The 5,187-nt window shown below is 43.8% G+C and overlaps 1 pseudogene across 1 annotated transcript in view; it reads right to left on the reverse strand.

The window, feature by feature from the left end:
- Nucleotides 1–164: 164 nt before the first annotated feature.
- The window catches only part of LOC105514505, a 6,555-nt pseudogene continuing 1,532 nt past the window's right edge, over nt 165–5,187 (reverse strand). The window contains exon 3 of the transcript XR_001002185.1: nt 165–389. The product of XR_001002185.1 is annotated as a ribosomal L1 domain-containing protein 1 pseudogene (transcript). The remainder of the gene's footprint in view (nt 390–5,187) is intronic.

Raw genomic sequence — 5,187 nt, forward strand, 5'->3', positions numbered from 1 at the left:
GTGCACGCATGCGTACGCCAGGGGCGCGCGACCCCGCCCCCTCTCCCTTACTCCCGGGACTTCGCGCTCCCCAGCCACACCCCCTCCCTCGCCACAGCCTCCGTTCCGCCGACGGCGGCCGCCTTCTCTTCTCGCGAGATTAGAGACGATGGCGAGACCGGAAGTTATCTTCTTTTTCCACCGTCTGTGGGCGCCCTGGGTAGTGGGCGGTTCCCGGAAAGAGGCGGAGCGCGGAGCCCCAGATCCCGGCCCGTCTGCGCTGCCCTCTGGGAATTTCTTAGAAAGGTGACGCGATGGCGGGAGGAAACCGTGGAGGTTTGCGTAAACCTTTGTGGTTGCGAGCACCAACGAGCAGCCAAGCTCCGAGAACAATAACGTGCTACTGCTGCCTGACAACGGATTTATGCTTCCTATACAGCGCCTGGGAGTTTCGTGAGGGAACATAGAATCAAAATATCTGCAAAGTCAAGCCAGACATTTAAGATTCTTAAATATTTCAGATTTTTAAAAATTTATTAATAAAATCAGTTTTTAAATGGGGTTGCATAAATAGACGGGCACAAGTAAGAAGCACATCTTTATCACCACCTATTCTTTAGGATGGCCCAAAATTAAAAGATAATACCAAATGTTGGCAAGGATGCAGAGCAACTGGACCTCTGATATGTTGGTGGTGGTAATACAAAATGGTACAACCACTTTGGAAAACTTACAATCTTTTCTTGTAATCTTACACTTTATCATATGATCCAGTAATCTCCTATGAATTTACCTAGGTACAAAAGCGTATATTCATACAGAGGCTTGTATGTTAATGTTCATATCAGCTTCGTTTTGCTTTGTTTTTGTTTGAGACAGAATATCGCTCTTGTCGCCCATGCTAGAATGCAGTGACCTGATCTTGGCTCATTGCAACCTCCGCCTTTCAGGTTCAAGCAATTCTCGTGCCTCAGCCTCCCGAGTATCTGGGATTACAGACACCTGCCACCACACCAGGCTGTTTTCTGTATTTTTAGTAGAGACGGGGTTTCACCATGTTGGTCAGGATGGTCTCAAATTCCAGACCTCATGATCCGCCCACCTTGGCCTCCCAAAGTGCTGGGATTACAGGTGTGAGCCACTGTGCCTGGCCCAACTTTGTTTTTAATAATCAAAAACTGCAAACAACCCAAATGTCCATCAACTGTTGAATAAAAACAACTTGTGGCATATCCATACAATGTAATGAATGTAATTATCAATATACAGGGATCAACTACTTGATGTACAACATGAATGAATTTCAAAAATATATTGAGTAAAAGAAATCAGGCTGAGCATGGTGGCTTATGCGTATAATCCCAACGCTCTGGGAGGCCGGCAGGTGGAGAGGTCGGGTTGGAGACTAGCCTGACCAACCTGGTGAAATCCTGTCTCTACTAAAAATACCAAAAAATTAGCCGGGCATGGTGGTGTGCGCCTGTAATCCCAGCTATTTGGGAAGCTGAGGCAGGGGAATCGCTTGAACTCAGGAGGCAGAGGTTGCTATGAGCCGAGATAGCGCCATTGCACTCCAACCTGGGTGACAGAGTAAGACTCTGTCTCGAAAAAAGAAAAAAAAAAAGGAAGAAGCAGAAGAAGAAGAAGAAAAAGAAGAAGGAAGGAAAGGAAGGAAGGAAGGAAGGAAAGAAGGAGAAAGAAATCAAATGTGAGACCCCAAGCTCTTAAAAGACATCTATAGTGACAGAAAACATATTAGCAGCTGCTCAGGGCTCAAGAAGAGACTAACTTGGATAGAGCTTGATTTGAAGTGATGTAAATATTCTGTTTTTGATTAAGGTAGTGCCTGTGTGGGTGAATACATTTGTAAAATTTCATTGAAGTATATACTTACAATGTGTACATTTTATTGTTTGTAAATCGAACTTCACAAAAGTTGGTTTAAAAAAATTAAAAATGGCCAGGCACAGTGGCTCATGCCTGTAATCCCAGCCCTTTGGGAGGCTGAGACAGGCGGATCACATGAGGTCAGGAGTTCAAGACCAGACTGGTCAACATGGTGAAACCCCATCTCTACTAAAAACACAAAAATTACCCGGGCGTGGCGGCATGCGCCTGTACTCCCAGCTACTCAGGAGGCTGAGGCAGGAGAATTGGTTGAACCTAGGAGGCATAGGTTGCAGTGAGCCGAAATCTTGCCACGGCACTCCAGCCTGGGCAACAGCAAGACTCTGCCTCAAAAAATTAAAAAAATTAAAAATGCCTATCTCTCTTACGGAATAATTTCCCAAGGGCAGAAGTTTTGCCTGTTTTGATCTAAGCTGTGTCCCCAGCACTTAGGGCAGTGGTTGGCCTATAGTAGGTACTCACTAAATACATTTGAGGATGAGAATGTAGAAAAGAGTTACAATAAAGTAGAAACATACGTGCTAGTTTTCCAAAACTGTTTAATGATCTTTGCAGGACCATGAGATACCTGGAAAAGGATGAGTTGACTGCATCTGAGTTGTTCAGGATCATGTATGGGTTGTGACAAAAACTGATAGAGGAAAGAACACCCTTTTTTTGTAAACAAGATTGCTTCAGCACTTATATGTATGTCAAATATACATATGTATCTGAAACACAAATATACACACACATATATATTTTAAATACACAAATATATACACATATATATTTCAAATACACATAACCAGAACAGGGCAGCCAAATGAAACCATTTTAATTTATTTACTAAAGCTGTAATTTATTTGATATCCATATTTGATTTCTGCTAACCTATCTGGTTTAAAAACCATTTTCCCTGAGAAATGTTTAACTTCTGATGACCATCCAATGTCCTTCCTAATGTTGAAAAAGCAATGGGCAGTTTAGACATAGACTATGTGATGAATGGATGCAAAGGAACTGACTGACAAATAATGATCTACCCAAACAACATACAGAGTAGATGGCCATTTTTGGAGAGATAGAAGTTAATTCCAACAAGTCTAAATCTTGTTGCTAGCAGATAAAATCCTAACTATTCCATGATTAAACACTTGTGTTGAGATGAAATTTAGCTTAATGTCATCGTATTGTACTGACACAGGAACCCAGTGTTACATGAGTTTGATAAGAGCAGAGCTGCAAGTCAAAGTGGATTTTTACATCAGTTTTACCATTAAATAAATTAAGGAGGACCTAAAGGCTGCAGGCAGCTCAGAGAAATATTTTCAGAAAAGGAAACAGAGTTAACATATCCTACTGTATCATGGGGCAGAAAGAAACATGGCACTGTTTTTGTGAGTTTTTAAATATGGATAATATCAAAATAACAGTTTAGTTCGTCCTACTGTATTTATTTATTTATTTATTTTTGAGACAGAGTCTCCCTCTCTCACCCAGGCTAGAGTGCAGTGGCACAGTCTCAGCTCACTGCAGGCTTGACCCTGGGCTCAAGTGATCCTCCCACCTCAGCCTTCAGAGTACCTAGGACTACAGGTGCATGCCACCACTCCTGGCTAATTTTTTGTATTTTTGGTAGAGATGGGGTTTTGCCATGTTGCCCAGGCTAGTCTCAAACTCCTGAGCTCAGGCAATCCACCCGTCTCAGCCTCCCAAAGTGCTGGGATTACAGGCATGAGCCACCATGTCCGGCCTATGTTCTCCTTCTTTAAAGTCTGACATTTAACGTATCTTAAGAATACACACTAAGCCTGGTGTGGTGGCATGTGCCAACAGTCCCAGCTACCCAGAAGGCTGAGACAGGAGGAGCACTTGACTCCAGGAGTTTGGGGCCAGCCCAGGCAACTGATGAGACCCCCTGTCTCTTGAAAAAATAATATATAGTCATTCAATAAAATTACTAAAAAGTTAAACTGCTGTAGTAGGGGAAAATATGTAATCATCCTCTGTATAATGTTTATAATATATCAACATTTTAAATACATGGTTATATTTTCCCACAGTATTTTTAAAACTAAGATACTAGTGTCGCAGTTTCGCCAACAACCTGAACTAGTACCTCCAGGACTTGGTCCTACATCCAAGAAAAGTAAGGAGCTTGGACACAAAGCTGCGTTGGAGTGAAAGTTTAAGAAGTCAAAGAAGAAAGCTCTCTGCAGCAGAGAGGGGAGTCCAAGTGGATTGCTGGGTTATAGCTGAATTCAAAAGTTTTGTAAGAAACTCCTCTTGGGTGCGGTGGCTCAAGCCTGTAATCCCAGCACTTTGGGAGGCTGAGGCGGGCAGATCACGAAGTCAGGAGATTGAGACCGTCCTGGCTAACAAAGTGAAACCCCGTCTCTACTAAAAAATACAAAAAAATTTAGCCGGACATCGTGGCCCGCACCCGTAGTCCCAGGTACTCAGGAAGCTGAGGCTGGAGAATGGCGTGAACCCTGGAGGCGGAGCTTGCAGTGAGCCGAGATCGCGCCACTGCACTCCTGCTTGGACGACAGAGCAAGACCCTGTCTCAGGGTAGGGGAGGTGGCGCGGGGGGGCGCCAGGGCGGGGAAAGAAACTCCTCTCATCTCTGTAACAGTTTGAGTGACTTACCAGTAAAGCTATCTGTGCGACTCCCCTTATCTTACGCAGCTGTGGGTATGTCTCTAGACAAGCACAAAGCACTGCTTCTCTTGTTTGTATAATTGTGGGTAAGGCCCCCTCCTTCCTGTGCAAGCTCCCAACGTGTATATCCTTGAAAACGGGAGGAAACTTTTTCCTGGAGCTTGCTATTTATGCAGAGGACAAAGGGCTTCTGTGCCGGACCCTATCTGCTTATCTGTCTGCAGGTGCAGCCTGAGTTTTTTTTCCTAGGGTTGTTTTATTTTTGGCTGTTGCTATGACTTTTCAGGCAGGCCGCTTCTGCAGTCTGAATTTTCCCCAAATGGGTAGTACTATTAATTACTACTAATTGCCACTGTTCACTAGTCTTATTGTTTAATAACATTTATGTAACAGAAAAATAATGCAGAATATATAATTTCAAATAAACCTCTATTAAAATAATACATCGTATGTCAGAATCACCTATAGAGGCTTTAAGAAATCTTTTTTTTTTTTTTTCCTGAGACGGAGTCTTGCTCTGTGGCCCAGGCTGGAGTGCAGTGGTGCCATCTCGGCTCACTGCAAGCTCAGGCCTCCCAGGTTCCCCTGCCTCAGCCTCCAGAGTAGCTGGGACTACAGGCGCCCGCCACCACGCCCGGCTAATTTTTTTTGTATTTT

Source organism: Colobus angolensis, unplaced genomic scaffold (genome assembly GCF_000951035.1).
Source record: "Colobus angolensis palliatus isolate OR3802 unplaced genomic scaffold, Cang.pa_1.0 Scaffold246, whole genome shotgun sequence".
Taxonomy (NCBI): Eukaryota; Metazoa; Chordata; class Mammalia; order Primates; family Cercopithecidae; genus Colobus; species Colobus angolensis.